Source organism: Crinia signifera, chromosome 5, assembly GCF_055691185.1.
Source record: "Crinia signifera chromosome 5, ASM5569118v1, whole genome shotgun sequence".
NCBI lineage: Eukaryota > Metazoa > Chordata > Amphibia > Anura > Myobatrachidae > Crinia > Crinia signifera.
This window is the reverse complement of record NC_139221.1, coordinates 328,889,000-328,908,313: the sequence shown is the minus strand read 5'-3', so window position 1 is coordinate 328,908,313 and position 19,314 is coordinate 328,889,000.

Sequence of the window (19,314 nt, the reverse complement as noted above, 5' to 3'; positions counted from 1 at the left end):
ACCGTATAGGGTAATGTAATACAAGACGCCGTATAGGGTGATGGAATACAAGGCACCGTATAGGGTAATGTAATACAAGACGCCGTATAGGGTAATGTAACACAAGACGCCGTATAGGGTAATGTAATACAAGACGCCGTATAGGGTAATGTAATACAAGACGCCGTATAGGGTAATGTAATACAAGACGCCGTATAGGGTAATGTAATACAAGACGCCGTATAGGGTAATGTAATACAAGACGCCGTATAGGGTAATGTAATACAAGACGCCGTATAGGGTAATGTAATACAAGGCGCAGTATAGGGTAATGTAATACAAGACGCCGCATAGGGTAATGTAATACAAGACACCGTATAGGGTAATGTAATACAAGACGCCGTATAGGGTGATGTAATACAAGGCACCGTATAGGGTAATGGAACACAAGACGCCGTATAGGGTAATGTAATACAAGACGCCGTATAGGGTAATGTAATACAAGACGCCGTATAGGGTAATGGAATACAAGACGCCGTATAGGGTAATGTAATACAAGACGCCGTATAGGGTGATGTAATACAAGGCGCCGTATAGGGTAATGTAATACAAGGCGCCGTATAGGGTAATGTAATACAAGACGCCGTATAGGGTAATGTAATACAAGACGCCGTATAGGGTAATGTAATACAAGACGCCGTATAGGGTAATGTAATACAAGACGCCGTATAGGGTGATGTAATACAAGACGCCGTATAGGGTAATGTAATACAAGACGCCGTATAGGGTAATGTAATACAAGACGCCGTATAGGGTAATGTAATACAAGACGCCGTATAGGGTAATGTAATACAAGGCACAGTATAGGGTAATGTAATACAAGGCACAGTATAGGGTAATGTAATACAAGACGCCGTATAGGGTAATGTAATACAAGACGCCGTATAGGGTAATGTAATACAAGACGCCGTATAGGGTAATGTAATACAAGACGCCGTATAGGGTAATGTAATACAAGGCACAGTATAGGGTAATGTAATACAAGGCGCCGTATAGGGTAATGTAATACAAGACGCCGTATAGGGTAATGTAATACAAGACGCCGTATAGGGTAATGTAATACAAGACGCCGTATAGGGTAATGTAATACAAGACGCCGTATAGGGTAATGTAATACAAGACGCCGTATAGGGTGATGTAATACAGGACGCCGTATAGGGTAATGGAATACAAGACGCCGTATAGGGTCATGGAACACAAGACGCCGTATAGGGTAATGGAATACAAGACGCCGTATAGGGTAATGGAACACAAGACGCCGTATAGGGTAATGGAATACAAGACGCCGTATAGGGTGATGTAATACAAGACGCCGTATAGGGTAATGTAATACAAGATGCCGTATAGGGTGATGTAATACAAGACGCCGTATAGGGTAATGGAATACAAGACGCCGTATAGGGTAATGGAATACAAGACGCCGTATAGGGTAATGTAATACAAGACGCCGTATAGGGTAATGTAATACAAGATGCCGTATAGGGTAATGTAATACAAGACGCTGTATAGGGTAATGTAATACAAGACGCCGTATAGGGTAATGTAACACAAGACGCCGTATAGGGTAATGTAATACAAGACGCCGTATAGGGTAATGTAATACAAGACGCCGTATAGGGTAATGTAATACAAGACGCCGTATAGGGTAATGTAATACAAGACGCCGTATAGGGTAATGTAATACAAGACGCCGTATAGGGTAATGTAATACAAGACGCCGTATAGGGTAATGTAACACAAGACGCCGTATAGGGTAATGTAATACAAGACGCCGTATAGGGTGATGTAATACAAGACGCCGTATAGGGTAATGTAATACAAGACGCCGTATAGGGTAATGTAATACAAGACGCCGTATAGGGTAATGTAATACAAGACGCCGTATAGGGTGATGTAATACAAGACGCCGTATAGGGTAATGTAATACAAGACGCCATATGGGGTGATGGAATACAAGACGCTGTGTAGGGTAATGTAATACAAGACGCCGTATAGGGTAATGTAATACAAGGCGCCGTATAGGGTAATGTAATACAAGACGCCGTATAGGGTAATGTAATACAAGACGCCGTATAGGGTAATGTAATACAAGACGCCGTATAGGGTAATGTAATACAAGGCACCGTATAGGATAATGTAATACAAGACGCCGTATAGGGTAATGGAACACAAGACGCCGTATAGGGTAATGTAATACAAGACGCCGTATAGGGTAATGTAATACAAGACGCCGTATAGGGTAATGTAATACAAGGCACCGTATAGGATAATGTAATACAAGACGCCGTATAGGGTAATGGAATACAAGACGCCGTATAGAGTAATGTAATACAAGATGCCATATAGGGTAATGGAATACAAGACGCCGTATAGGGTGATGGAATACAAGACACCGTATAGGGTAATGTAATACAAGACGCCGTATAGGGTGATGGAACACAAGGCGCCGTATAGGGTAATGTAATACAAGACGCCGTATAGGGTAATGTAATACAAGACGCCGTATAGGGTAATGTAATACAAGACGCCGTATAGGGTAATGTAATACAAGGTGCCGTATAGGGTGATGTAATACAAGACGCCATATAGGGTAATGTAATACAAGGCACCGTATAGGGTAATAGAACACAAGGCGCCGTATAGGGTAATGTAATACAAGATGCCGTATAGGGTAATGTAATACAAGACGCCGTATAGGGTGATGGAATACAAGGCACCGTATAGGGTAATGTAATACAAGACGCCGTATAGGGTGATGTAATACAAGACGCCGTATAGGGTGATGGAATACAAGGCGCCGTATAGGGTGATGTAATACAAGGCGCCGTATAGGGTAATGTAATACAAGACGCCGTATAGGGTGATGGAATACAAGGCACCGTGTAGGGTGATGGAACACAAGACGCCCTATACGGTAATGTAATGCAAGACGCCATATACGGTAATGTAATACAAGACGCCGTATAGGGTGATGGAACACAAGGCACCGTATAGGGTGATGGAATACAAGACGCCGTATAGGGTGATGGAACACAAGGCACCGTATAGGGTGATGGAATACAAGACGCCCTATACGGTAATGTAATACAAGATGCCGTATAGGGTAATGTAATACAAGACGCCGTATAGGGTAATAAAATACAAGGCGCCGTATAGGGTGATGGAATACAAGACGCCGTATAGGGTGATGGAATACAAGGCACCGTATAGGGTGATGGAACACAAGACGCCGTATAGGGTGATGGAACACAAGGCACCGTATAGGGTGATGGAATACAAGACGCCCTATACGGTAATGTAATACAAGATGCCGTATAGGGTGATGTAATACAAGATGCCGTATAGGGTAATGGAATACAAGACGCCGTATAGGGTGATGGAATACAAGACGCCCTATAGGGTGATGGAGGGTGTTATTTCAGATAATAATACAATTAGAGCCATTTGCCTGATGCGGGGTAACTATGACATTTGGCATGGAATATGTTGTGTTAATTTGCCCCTCACGTGCCCTAATCAGGCCTGCCTGCCACTTTTGGTGGGCGGTTTGATGTCAAATACCATCAGCTCCCTCCCCCAATTCGGAGCAGGCCAAAAAAGTAAGTCCTGGGCGACCCTTTGTCTGTGCCCAGAGGAAAAGTCAAGGATCTTTCCTCTGTGCAAATGATTGCCGTCGCGTAGCAAGACAGCGTCAACCAGCTCGCTAGGCTCCGAATAAATGCAGCTTAGCTAGCAGTTCTGAATTACCTCCATACTGTACATCGATAAAAATTGGTGTCATTTTCCCATTTATGCCTGGGTTGGGGTAATGGTGTGTGTCACGGCCCCTGTGTCCCGGTGGGGCCACACCACACACATTGCACACATATTTGATTACTTACCTCTTCCAATGTCAGCATTGCAAAAGGAAATCAAAATAAAAAAAAATCTCTTTCTCTGATGGACAAAACCATGTGCACTGCAGGTGGGGCAGATGTAACACGTACAGAGAGAGTTAGATTTGGGGGAGTTATATTGTCTCTCTGCAGAATAACTACTGGCTGCTTTATTCTTACACTGCCATTTAGATTTTAGTTTGAGCACACCTCACCCAAATCTAACTCTCTCTGCCCCTATTACATCTGCCCCAAATGCAGTGCACGTGGTTTTGTCCAACTAAGAAGGAATTTGCCTCTAAGAGTGAACTAGAATAAGGCCCTGTGTGTCATACAAACACATTTTTATACCTCTGAGTACAATTGCTTGGTACGGTGTAAAGTGCAGAAAAAATGTTTATACTGAGTGTCGCATTGCAAGACCCCCCCCCCCCCCCTACCCCCGGTGCTTTGTGGAGGGCACACTGTGATCTACTGCCAGCCACGGAGAGCCCAGTCATGAATTCACCGTCTGAAGCAGTGGGTAAAAGTTTTGTTGCACCTCGCTAACGAAGGGAGGACACAGCAGGGCTGCCAGACAGCTCAAAATATGGTTAAGCAGTGCGTAAAACTCTCAGAGATGAAGCGATCACAGTTCCGTGTTCTTGGCGACACGCTGTTACCGTATCTAAATGAATTCTTTATTTCCAGTTACTGCAGCAGATCTGTCACATTACAGAGCGACTCAGCTCCTATATACTCTGGTAATGTCGCATTACAGGGCGACTCAGCTCCTATATACTCCGGTAATGTCGCATTACAGAGCGACTCAGCTCCTATATACTCCGGTAATGTCGCATTACAGAGCGACTCAGCTCCTATATACTCCGGTAATGTCGCATTACAGAGCGACTCAGCTCCTATATACTCCGGTAATGTCGCATTACAGAGTGCGACTCAGCTCCTATATACTCCGGTAATGTCGCATTACAGAGCGACTCAGCTCCTATATACTCCAGTAATGTCACATTACAGAGTGCGACTCAGCTCCTATATACTCCGGTAATGTCGCATTACAGAGCGACTCAGCTCCTATATACTCCGGTAATGTCGCATTACAGAGCGACTCAGCTCCTATATACTCCAGTAATGTCGCATTACAGAGCGACTCAGCTCCTATATACTCCAGTAATGTCACATTACAGAGTGCGACTCAGCTCCTATATACTCCGGTAATGTCGCATTACAGAGCGACTCAGCTCCTATATACTCCGGTAATGTCGCATTACAGAGCGACTCAGCTCCTATATACTCCAGTAATGTCGCATTACAGAGCGACTCAGCTCCTATATACTCCTGTAATGTCACATTACAGAGCGACTCAGCTCCTATATACTCCGGTAATGTCGCATTACAGAGCGACTCAGCTCCTATATACTCCGGTAATGTCGCATTACAGAGTGCGACTCAACTCCTATATACTCCGGTAATGTCGCATTACAGAGCGACTCATCTCCTATATACTTCGGTAATGTCGCATTACAGAGCGACTCAGCTCCTATATACTCCGGTAATGTCGCATTACAGAGCGACTCAGCTCCTATATACTCCGGTAATGTCGCATTACAGAGCGACTCAGCTCCTATATACTCCGGTAATGTCGCATTACAGAGCGACTCAGCTCCTAGATACTCCGGTAATGTCGCATTACAGAGCGACTCAGCTCCTATATACTCCGGTAATGTCGCATTACAGAGCGACTCAGCTCCTATATACTCCGGTAATGTCGCATTACAGAGCGACTCAGCTCCTAGATACTCCGGTAATGTCGCATTACAGAGCGACTCAGCTCCTATATACTCCGGTAATGTCGCATTACAGAGCGACTCAGCTCCTATATACTCCGGTAATGTCACATTACAGAGCGACTCGGCTCCTATATACTCCGGTAATGTCGCATTACAGAGCGACTCAGCTCCTATATACTCCGGTAATGTCACATTACAGAGCGACTCAGCTCCTATATACTCCGGTAATGTCACATTACAGAGCGACTCAGCTCCTATATACTCCGGTAATGTCGCATTACAGAGCGACTCGGCTCCTATATACTCCGGTAATGTCGCATTACAGAGCGACTCAGCTCCTATATACTCCGGTAATGTCACATTACAGAGCGACTCAGCTCCAATATACTCCGGTAATTTCACATTACAGAGTGCGACTCAGCTCCTATATACTCCGGTAATGTCACATTACAGAGCGTCTCAGCTCCTATATACTCCGGTAATGTCACATTACAGAGCGACTCAGCTCCTATATACTCCGGTAATGTCGCATTACAGAGCGACTCAGCTCCTATATACTACGGTAATGTCGCATTACAGAGCGACTCAGCTCCTATATACTCCGGTAATGTCGCATTACAGAGCGACTCAGCTCCTATATACTCCGGTAATGTCGCATTACAGAGCGACTCAGCTCCTATATACTCCGGTAATGTCACATTACAGAGCGACTCAGCTCCTATATACTCCGGTAATGTCACATTACAGAGCGACTCTGCTCCTATATACTCCAGTAATGTCGCATTACAGAGCGACTCAGCTCCTATATACTCCGGTAATGTCGCATTACAGAGCGACTCAGCTCCTATATACTCCGGTAATGTCGCATTACAGAGCGACTCAGCTCCTATATACTCCGGTAATGTCACATTACAGAGCGACTCAGCTCCTATATACTCCGGTAATGTCGCATTACAGAGCGACTCAGCTCCTATATACTCCGGTAATGTCACATTACAGAGCGACTCAGCTCCTATATACTCCGGTAATGTCGCATTACAGAGCGACTCAGCTCCTATATACTCCGGTAATGTCACATTACGGAGTGCGACTCAGCTCCTATATACTCCGGCAATGTCGCATTACAGAGCGACTCAGCTCCTATATACTCCGGCAATGTCGCATTACAGAGCGACTCAGCTCCTATATACTCCGGTAATATCGCATTACAGAGCGACTCAGCTCCTACATACTCCGGTAATGTCACATTACAGAGCGACTCAGCTCCTATATACTCCGGTAATGTCGCATTACAGAGCGACTCAGCTCCTATATACTCCGGTAATGTCGCATTACAGAGCGACTCAGCTCCTATATACTCCGGTAATGTCGCATTACAGAGCGACTCAGCTCCTATATACTCCGGTAATGTCACATTACAGAGCGACTCAGCTCCTATATACTCCGGTAATGTCGCATTACAGAGCAAATCAGCTCCTATATACTCCGGTAATGTCGCATTACAGAGCGACTCAGCTCCTATATATTCAGTAATGTCGCATTACAGAGTGACTCAGCTCCTATATACTCCGGCAATGTCGCATTACAGTGCGACTCAGCTCCTATATACTCCGGTAATGTCGCATTACAGAGCGACTCAGCTCCTATATACTCTGGTAATGTCACATTACAGAGCGACTCAGCTCCTATATACTCCGGTAATGTCGCATTACAGAGCGACTCAGCTCCTATATACTCCGGTAATGTCGCATTACAGAGCGACTCAGCTCCTATATACTCCGGTAATGTCGCATTACAGAGCGGCTCAGCTCCTATATACTCCGGTAATGTCGCATTACAGAGCGACTCAGCTCCTATATACTCCGGTAATGTCGCATTACAGAGCGACTCAGCTCCTATATACTCCGGTAATGTCACATTACAGAGCGACTCAGCTCCTATATACTCCGGTAATGTCGCATTACAGAGCGACTCAGCTCCTATATACTCCGGTAATGTCGCATTACAGAGCGACTCAGCTCCTATATACTCCGGTAATGTCGCATTACAGAGCGACTCAGCTCCTATATACTCCGGTAATGTCGCATTACAGAGCGACTCAGCTCCTATATACTACGATAATGTCGCATTACAGAGCGACTCAGCTCCTATATACTCCGGTAATGTCGCATTACAGAGCGACTCAGCTCCTATATACTCCGGTAATGTCGCATTACAGAGTGCGACTCAGCTCCTATATACTCCGGTAATGTCGCATTACAGAGCGACTCAGCTCCTATATACTCCGGTAATGTCGCATTACAGTGCGACTCAGCTCCTATATACTCCGGTAATGTCACATTACAGAGCGACTCAGCTCCTATATACTCCGGTAATGTCACATTACAGAGCGACTCAGCTCCTATATACTCCAGTAGTGTCGCATTACAGAGCGACTCAGCTCCTATATATTCAGTAATGTCACATTACAGAGCGACTCAGCTCCTATATACTCCGGTAATGTCGCATTACAGAGCGACTCAGCTCCTATATACTCCGGCAATGTCGCATTACAGAGCGACTCAGCTCCTATATACTCCGGCAATGTCGCATTACAGTGCGACTCAGCTCCTATATACTCCGGTAATGTCACATTACAGAGCGACTCAGCTCCTATATACTCCGGTAATGTCGCATTACAGAGCGACTCAGCTCCTATATACTCCGGTAATGTCGCATTACAGAGCGACTCAGCTCCTATATACTCCGGTAATGTCGCATTACAGAGCGAGTCAGCTCCTATATACTCCGGTAATGTCGCATTACAGAGCGACTCAGCTCCTATATACTCCGGTAATGTCGCATTACAGAGCGACTCAGCTCCTATATACTACGATAATGTCGCATTACAGAGCGACTCAGCTCCTATATACTCCGGTAATGTCGCATTACAGAGCGACTCAGCTCCTATATACTCCGGTAATGTCGCATTACAGAGTGCGACTCAGCTCCTATATACTCCGGTAATGTCGCATTACAGAGCGACTCAGCTCCTATATACTCCGGTAATGTCACATTACAGAGCGACTCAGCTCCTACACACTCCGGTAATGTCGCATTACAGTGCGACTCAGCTCCTATATACTCCGGTAATGTCACATTACAGAGCGACTCAGCTCCTATATACTCCGGTAATGTCACATTACAGAGCGACTCAGCTCCTATATACTCCGGTAATGTCACATTACAGAGCGACTCAGCTCCTATATACTCCGGTAATGTCACATTACAGAGCGACTCAGCTCTTATATACTCCGGTAATGTCGCATTACAGAGCGACTCAGCTCCTATATACTCCGGTAATGTCACATTACAGAGCGACTCAGCTCCTATATACTACGGTAATGTCGCATTACAGAGCAACTCAGCTCCTATATACTCCGGTAATGTCACATTACAGAGCGACTCAGCTCCTATATACTCCGGTAATGTCGCATTACAGAGCGACTCAGCTCCTATATACTCCGGTAATGTCACATTAAAGAGCGACTCAGCTCCTATATACTCCAGTAGTGTCGCATTACAGAGCGACTCAGCTCCTATATACTCCGGTAATGTCACATTACAGAGCGACTCAGCTCCTATATACTCTGGTAATGTCGCATTACAGAGCGACTCAGCTCCTATATACTCCGGTAATGTCGCATTACAGAGCGACTCAGCTCCTATATACTCCGGTAATGTCGCATTACAGAGCGACTCAGCTCCTATATACTCCGGTGATGTCGCATTACAGAGCGACTCAGCTCTTATATACTCCGGTAATGTCGCATTACAGAGCGACTCAGCTCCTATATACTCCGGTAATGTCACATTACAGAGCGACTCAGCTCCTATATACTCCGGTAATGTCGCATTACAGAGCGACTCAGCTCCTATATACTCCGGTAATGTCGCATTACAGAGCGACTCAGCTCCTATATACTCCGGTAATGTCGCATTACAGAGCGACTCAGCTCCTATATACTCCGGTAATGTCACATTACAGAGCGACTCAGCTCCTATATACTCCGGTAATGTCACATTACAGAGCAACTCAGCTCCTATATACTCTGGTCATGTCGCATTACAGAGCGACTCAGCTCCTATATACTCCGGTGATGTCGCATTACAGAGCGACTCAGCTCCTATATACTCCGGTAATGTCACATTACAGAGCGACTCAGCTCCTATATACTCTGGTCATGTCGCATTACAGAGCGACTCAGCTCCTATATACTCCGGTAATGTCGCATTACAGAGCGACTCAGCTCCTATATACTCCGGTAATGTCACATTACAGAGCGACTCAGCTCCTATATACTCTGGTAATGTCACATTACAGAGCGACTCAGCTCCTATATACTCCGGTAATGTCACATTATAGAGCGACTCAGCTCCTATATACTCCGGTAATGTCACATTACAGAGCGACTCAGCTCCTATATACTCCGGTAATGTCGCATTACAGAGCGACTCAGCTCCTATATACTCCGGCAATGTCGCATTACAGAGCGACTCAGCTCCTATATACTCCGGTAATGTCGCATTACAGAGCGACTCAGCTCCTATCTACTCCGGTGATGTCGCATTACAGAGCGACTCAGCTCTTATATACTCCGGTAATGTCGCATTACAGAGCGACTCGGCTCCTATATACTCCGGTAATGTCGCATTACAGAGCGACTCAGGTCCTATATACTCCGGTAATGTCGCATTACAGAGCGACTCAGCTCCTATATACTCCGGTAATGTAACATTACAGAGCGACTCAGCTCCTATATACTCCGGTAATGTCACATTACAGAGCGACTCAGCTCCTATATACTCCGGTAATGTCACATTATAGAGCGACTCAGCTCCTATATACTCCGGTAATGTCACATTACAGAGCGACTCAGCTCCTATATACTCCACTCAGCTCCTATATACTCCGGTAATGTCACATTACAGAGCGACTTTTTCTGGAAAAATAGGTCCAGGAACTTCGGGTCTGGGGGTGGATCAATTAAATAAAAAATAGAGGTTCAGGAACTGAGTTACTGCAGGTTCCTGCTGATAAATTGCACTTGTGTCAGTTCTTTTGTGATGAATGTAAACCAGCGTCCTTATGAATGGCGCTCGCATTATGGGGGGGGGGGGGCTGACATGAACCCACATAGCATCCCACAGCCTTGGGGATGTGACAGCGATCGTTACGCTCTCTGAGAGGCGACAGTGTTTAAATCTGACTGTGAAAATTACGTTCAATTATATTTATTGATTTGGATAATATCTCGTGAGCACTAATTCATCACAATTTACAGCTGAGCTGGAAATTGTGTCCTCTTATTAATATCCCAGCATGCGGCAGAGGGTGTAGGATTCGCTGAGTGACTCCACGCTGCACCTCTGGTCTGCGGCCAACGTCATCTTACTCTCTTACAATTCTCACTTTCCATTCTGTCGTTATCACATTGCACAATTTCTTTAATTCCTAAAGGTGCCCATACAGTGTGCAATTGCCAGGTGCGGTGAGATTAAAGTATGTGCTGCACTTACTGTACTAGATCTCATCTCATCTCAGCTCATTGCATTGCAAAACCGATGCGATGCAATCTAGTCCAAATTGTATACACTAATTGTACTGTGTATGGGAACCTTTAGGGAGCAAATATTGGATTGTTCTGAATTGTTGTGCTTAGATATAAGCAGATATAACAAGGGGAATATTTATTACAAAATGTGGCAAGCGCTGAGTATTAAGAGTCCTTATTGGCCCTGATTCTAGCTTGATGCTTGTGCCCTGCGCATGCATATAATCGGATATGCTGATGTGCAGGGCTCCTACGCAAGCTCCTTTGCCGACCTGCGCATGGGGGGGGGGGGGGGGGATAGTGGCGGTGACGGTGCTCCGACACGGGAACACCCAGCATCTCATGAGCTTTCCTATGCCAACGGTGGGCATTATCATGCAAATACGGGTGGGCGTCACATGATGCCCTGTCTTCAGTCCAGAGCCCGCAGTCTACACTGACATATTTTAGAACCCAGGAGAAATCATTCGATGGTCACCGAACATCGAATGATCTCTTCTGCTGTTTTGATAACACATCCCCTCGCATGGTTGCAAGGGGATACGTTGGCGTCGAGGGGCGTTTTTTCGGCGGGGCGGACACTCTGGGACTAAATAAGGTGCAATCTTCACAGTTTACAGAGTAAACCAGATTTAGGCCGATTATCCAATAGTGGCCCGACTCAGACCCATTCGCTGTGCTGTGAATTCGCATTAAACGAGCGATTATCAGACACCAAGCATGGGCACACGTGAGCCATCTGTACAAAGGTAGCAGCTGGCTGCTTGCAGGGTAATTGACACCCTGCGGGCGTTTTAAGGTGGTAACCCAACATTTTGTGCCCTAGAAAATGCAGGCATTCCTCGACCGTTGGGGGAAGGGCCACTGACATCAGAAGCTGCCTCTTCCTCCCCGCGGCCTTCGCAGCGCTGAGTACATCTAGATTTATAGTGTGTGCACGGCTTCGGTGGGGGAAGGGGGGCTCGGCGGGGCGGATTTTACCTACTCGCTGGGCCCTGGACACTCACATCCCAGCGGGCAGGTCTGAATGGGGCCGTTGTGACAATTAGGATCATTGGGGTCTATTTACTTTGAGAGAGATCAAGTGGATAGAGGTTAAATAGCAGCCAATCAGCTCCTAGCTGCCATTTTTCAAACACAGCATGTAGAATGGCAGTTAGGAGCTGACGAGTACTCTGTCTCTGCTCGCTTTATATCTCTCCAAGGCTTAGTAAACAGAATAATTCACTAGAATGTTTTCATTTGAATGGCGGGGACGAGGGCTGGGATAATAACGTGCGGCCGCTGTGAGCGGAGGATATCTGACATTCCAGAGACAGAAGTGCGCTATCATCCAGATGCCGGAACATTATATGTGGCGCTGACACTGGTGGTAGTGCCTCGCGGGTATAGCTGCTGTATGCTGCCTAACTACAGGACATATACTGGCTGGCACCAGTGGCGTAACTAAGTTTTGGGCGCCCCCCCGCCGTTAGGGGGGGGGGGCGCCCCCCCACCCCCGCCCCGCACCCCCAATCCCCCGCCGCCCATGCAAACCCCCCCCCAATCCCCTGCAGCCTTACCGCGCTGGTCCCGGTGGCTCCGTTCTTCTTCTGCTGAGGACCACCACAAAATGTCCGCCCCCCATACAGCAGACAGTTTCAGAGAACTGTGTGCTATATGGGGGCCAGTGGCATAGCTATAGCACCGCAGCCCCCGCGGTCGCGGGGGGGCGCTGTGCATATGGGGGCGCCGGGGGGGCTGCGGTGCTATAGTAATCCCCCCGCCCCCCATCCCCCGCAGGCTTACCTGTCCAGTGTCCGCGCGTCCCGGCTCCCCTCCTGGCTTCAATCAATGCTATGGAGACGGACCACGATAAAATGGCCGCCCCATAAAGCAGACTGTTCTCTGAAACTGTCTGCGGTATGGGGGCGGCCATTTTATCGTGGTCCGTCTGCATAGAATTAATTGAAGCCAGGAGGGGAGCCGGGACGCGCGGCGGACAGGTAAGCCTGCGGCAATGGGGGGAGGGGGCATGGGGGGCACGGGCAGCCAGGGGGGGGAGAGGGGGGGCGCCCCCCCATTAACGGTGGGGGGGGGGCGCCCCAAACAAAGCTACGCCACTGATGGGGGCGGCCATTTTGTGGTGGTCCTCAGCAGAAGAACGGAGCCGCCGGTACCAGCGAGATAGGTAAGTCTGCGGGGGATTGGGGGGGGGGGGGGGTGTAACTATAGCACCGCAGCCCCCGGCGCCCCCACATGCACAGCGCCCCCCCGCGGTGGCGGGGGCTGCGGTGCTATAGTTACGCCACTGGCTGGCACATTAGGGGGTAGTGCCCACGGGTATATCTGCTTTATGGTTGCCAGAGGTTTCTTGGTCGCCAGGGGTTACATAGTCATTGCTAGAGGTTACATACTCATTGCCAGTGGTTACATGCTCATTGCCAGGGCATTGCATGATTATTGCGAGAGGTTACATGCTCATTGCCAGGTCGCTACATGCTTATTGCTAGAGGTTACATGCTCATTGCCAGGGGTTACATGCTTATTGCTAGAGGTTACATGCTCATTGCCAGGGCGTTACATGCTCATTGCCAAGGGGTTACATGCTCATTGCCAGAGGGTATATCCTCATTGCCACTGGGTTACATGCTCATTGCCTGAGGTTACATGCTCATTGCCAGGGCGTTACATGCTCATAGATAGGCGGTTACATGCTCATTGCCAGTGGTTTACATGTTCACAGCGAGCCAGCGCTCCCGGAATCTGACATTTACAGACGCTTGAGGTCCACTAGGATCCTGTCAACAACAAGGAAGAGATAGAGGGCCGGATTTAGCAGACATCATGCAGACTGTCACACCCTATGGAATCTGCAGAGACTCTCACCCTTCGGAGCTAGTCAGGGTGTCCTACTTTCCTGGTTGCTTCTCTGGGAGAAGCCTAAATAGCAGACTTTTAGCAGCACTTTGGGGGCGGGGCTGGTGCGTGACATCATCAAGTTCCGTCCCCACGATGTAAAATAACACGATTTGCGGATCTCCATGGTGGGGGCTAAAATGCCACAATTATGACATTTTTGAACTGTCCCCTGTTCGAAGACCCATGGATTGCGGTATTTAAAGGCCGCAGTTGGGGGAGGACGCCGCAATTAGGGGGCAGAGCGGGGGTCCCCCAGAATCCAATTTTGGGAGCCTCCCAGCCATTCCAGGAGGGCAGGCCACCCTGGCTATAAGTTAAGACATTGAAGCAGTCCTCCAGCTGCTTGGTTACATCCCAGCATGCCCTGCCTCAGTTTCCATGCTGTGATCTCTAGGCCACGATCTCTAATCTCTAAGCCACACCACTGTGAGTAACAAATACGGGCAAACATTGCAATCATATTGAAAGCAGAACATTGCCTTGTTTTGGGTATAATATAATGGCCAATTCAAGTTTTGTACTTAATCTAGCCAAAATGCAGCGGCCTGCACCAGCGGGGGCTTAGTAAACTGCCCACATAGTGTGAGTGTACTCTCTTTTTTGTAGTATTAGTTTTGCTGGTGAGACTACAGGTACCAGCATGCCCTTTAATGCCCCACAAGCTGGTCCTTCAAGTACCTACATGTATATCTCCCAAATGTTTGTTCAAATTCGGGACCTGCCGCTTAGAAGGTGCGGATGGCTGGAAAGGGGCTGGGCTACACATTAAGTGGGGTTGGACTCAGGTGAAGGGGCGGGGCCAAGCAGCTGGGCAGCATATGACATGTCTTCAGCAATCACCGGATCTCTGGCTCCCCTCCTGCACGACACCCTGCCACCCGCGAGAGGGACAGTCTACAATTAACGGGGGTGTCTCACTGTAATCAGGACAGTTAGGAGGTATGCTGCATGTGGGGTGGCTAGCTTGGACATGTAGTTCGACAAGTACAACACAATAGTAATACTTTTTTTGACATTAATGCAGCGTTTTAACCACTGTGCCGTGGTAGTAGTGTGCCTTAAACTGTTCACAAGTGTGCCCCCAGAGCTAGGGATGGCCACACTAGTGTACGGCCACCACCAGTTCTACTGTTATTCACTGGTCTCTTGTTTTCCTGTGGGGGACAATTTGTTACCCGTGAGGACCAGTGTGTTTGTTTTTTCATATGGGGGCCAATGGGTTTGTTTGTTTTCCTGTGGAGGCCTAGGTGTTTTTATCCATGGGGGCCTGATGGCTTGTTTGATGTGCTGCAAGTTGAAAAATGTTGAAAACCACTGCCTTAATGATATGAACTCTCCACCTCCAGGCCAGGTGTGGCTGGAATAGTCCCGGGTTTCAAACGGGAATGGCTGAATAGTTGGGGGGGCGGGGTGGTACTAATGCGGGGGGACAGAATAAATGTGTCCACCAGCTGTTGCATTACAGTGGAGCCCAATGTGGGGACCCTTACATCCTTTTACCCCCATATTTTTGGGACCAGGGCGGGTCCATGAGCCCGCTGTAGTTGCGATCACAAACGTATAAGTTCAGTAGGAAGAGCAGCAATTCCTTGTGTGTGTGTAAACACTTTAGATGCCACAAATGAATAATAAATGCTGTTTGGATCATACATTCTTTATGCGCACGCTCCGGTGTAATTAAAGCGTCACCGCTGCCGCTATATTTTTCCCGATTTCCTCTTTTTTCTCGCACATTTGGGCAGATTTACAGTTTGTATCCCTCGCTGGCATGAGACGGTAATTGTCTGCCTGGGTGTCCGCTCACCTCTAGCCCGTCATGTTCAGTGCCTTATTATGTGAGCTGGCATCCCGCTCTGATTTATAGATCCTGTTCCGCGTTCCTATTTCTCTATAATGGAAATAGAATGGTTTGAAGTGCAATGTTTCTACTCAAGCACCATTTTTTCTGCTTCAAATCCTTTCGACCTCTTTAAAGGTCTTTTTTACAAAAGTCAACTTGTAATAATTTTCCGCGCAGATCGGTCGCCCTGCAGAAATGTTTGGTGACCTTCCCGAAAGACTTGATGGGACGAGAAGGTGTTTAGTGAGAACATTATCCCCTATGAGTCTAGAAAGCTAATGCTACATTTTGATAAATAGCATCGTCCATAGACGCGGCCCTTACTAGCACTATTACACAGAGCTAACACTCCATGACCTGGCCAGACCTATCTGTCATTTCATTCAGAGTTAATTTGGCCTGCTACGGTCCATGCACCTCCATAAAGGCAGCTGCATGGCCATCATGTCCAATTACATACTATATATTATTATAATCCGGTATTACAAAAGGCTGGCGCTGCTCATCAGTTTGTGCTCTGGCTGCCAGTAGATGGCGCTCAAAGGAGCAATTCAAGTGTGTACAGTTCTGTGCTCTCTCAGTGCTTGTTGGTGAGAGAGGATCCATAGACTTCTCTGACCCCTTTCAGTCCAGTTGACCTTGACGATGGAGTCTTTTTATTTGCATTTACGGGTGCCCGAGGGCCAAATGACTTCCTGTGTCCTTGGCTTTTCCATTTAGCAGCTGTTCATTTTATGCCCTAGTCCACATTAAACCCCACACAGTGCCCACAATGCATATTATGTCACATTGTAGTGCCCCAGGTTAACAATATGCCACATTGTGCAGCTTCCTGTATACAAGAGTTTTTCAGGGTTTTTACTTCTCAACCGACTTGTTCATTCTATGAGATCCCAGTGGAAATACAAGGAGAATATAAGCAGCCATGCTAGAGGACATGGTAAACGATACAGTGTCCGTGTCGGCCTATGTAGACAGAAAAAACCCTGAAAACCCCACGTCAACCTTTTTCATGTGTCAACCATGTCTATGTCGTCTATGTCTGGTGTCGACATTGTGTAACCCTCTACCTAGTGTATGTCGTCCATTTTCAGGGGTAGACCCAGTGACTGTCGACTTAGACATTGTCTATTCTTTATCACAGCTCAATCCCTGTTACAAGGGGTGGGGTTTAGCTCTTAGAGAATGTCTAGGTCGACAGTCTTTGAGTCGACAGCAAAAGTTTGACATGCGCAAAGTCGACACAAGCAAAAGATCCTCATGGAAATGGGTAAACACATGAAAAGGAATGATGTAAGTTTTTGATGTTTTTCTTTTGTGTCAATGTTGACACCTGACTCGTCGCTGGCACCTTCGCTCGCCTTACTTCATGCCTGGTGCCTCCATCCCCAATCGGAGGCTCCACGGACGGTAATGTTTGTTTGTTACATTTCCACCTTAAATCATCGTAACAGTTTGCGCTGCGGATGCCGGCGTGCAGATCTATTTCACAGGGATCAATTCTGAGACATACTGTAGCGTTTTGCACATTAAACTGTATTAAAACATGAGTAATGTGCAGATAATTGTCACCGAGACGCTGTCATTATGTAAAACATTGGTTTCCACTGAAAGCCATCATTTATTTTTCCAATATCAACATGACGACCATAAAACATTCACATTTCCAGCAGCATCTTAAAAGCATCTCGCTGATCCCGTCGAGTCTCTTGGCAATTTCCAAATGTCATTACCAGGTGGGTGGTCCGCGCTGCCCCTCTCAGAATGATGATTCAGAATGCTGCCTGGCAGCGAAACACCCCACGGAATCCGCAACAATATATCCAGCTAAAATATGCTCTTAATGAAATTATTAGAATTAATAACTCCGCGGGAAAATGTTTTATTAACTAATTATTTAAATAATCCATTATGCTGAAGTTATTGCAAAGCAAAACACACACTTTATCCCGTCTCCCTATCTCTCTTCTTGTGGCATGAGAGCGGGGGAACTAAAGCAGACTCAAATACGAAATATGTATGAGAATAATACTTATGACTGATCCGTAGGAAGATTATACCCGGGTAACTTTCTCCTTGTTACAGAAGCAAAGAAATGAAAAGTGTTAAACTGCCCTTCGTATGTTTAGTACTTCTGTGGTGAAACGCGTCTGACTAGTCATAAAGCCTCAGGGAGCGTGAAAAAAGAGACTTGTTTTTTAATTATGTGTTTGTGTGTGTGTGTTTGTGTGTGTATGTTTTTTTTTGTGTGTGTGTGTGAGCGTTGTATTTAACAATGTGAATGGATATTTTATTGCACTGAACACAACCTGAAGCATGACAATGAACAGTGTTATCATACAGCTTTGAAATATCTTTCTTCCCAGGATATTATATTGAAACACAATAGGTGAGATTTAATAGGATGAGATATTCAGAAAGTGAGAGATTTTGGAAGAAATCTCCAGTTTTTTTTTAAAGTGGCAATCATTTACACTGCAAAACCAGTTTGATTTTGAAGTGTAGTTGATTGCCGCTTTAAAAAACTTGGAGATTTCTTCCTAAATCTCTCACTTTCTGAATATCTCATCCTATTAAATCTCACCCAAGTGCCAGATGTACTAAGCTTGAAATGTAATAAAATGGAAAGTGAGACACCTCGCATATACTCCGCGGCCCCACCAGTATCAGAATAGTGAGATCTTGTGTTCCCTGGGTACTGGTACTTACATACAGGAATTTTTGCAGATGGACAAACCTTGCTGCACTGCAGGTGGGGCAGATGTAACCTGTGCATAGAGAGTAACATTTGGGTGGGGTGTGTTCCAACTGAAATCTAAATAGCCGTGTAAGAATAAAGCAGCCAGTATTTACCCTGCACAGAAACAAAATACCCCACCCAAATCTACCTCTCTCTGCACATGTTACATCTGCCCCACCTGCAGTGCAGCATTGCTTTGCCAATCTGCAGAAATTGCAGCAATGCTAACAGGTGTGAATCAGGCCCATAGTTATTAGGGTGCCCCAGGGCTATTTTTGTGCAGGCTCCAGCAGGAACTGTGGCCCTTATTCTAGTTCACTCTTTCTGACAAAATATTTCTTAGATGGACAAAACCATGTGCACTGCAGGTGAGGCAGGTGTAAAACCCCACCCAAATCTAATTATCTCTGCACAAGTAACACCTGCCTCACCTGCAGTGCATATGGTTTTGTCCATCTGAGGAATATTTTGTCAGAAATAGTGAACTAGAATAAGGGCCACAGTTCCTGCTGGAGCCTGCACAAAAATAGCCATGGGG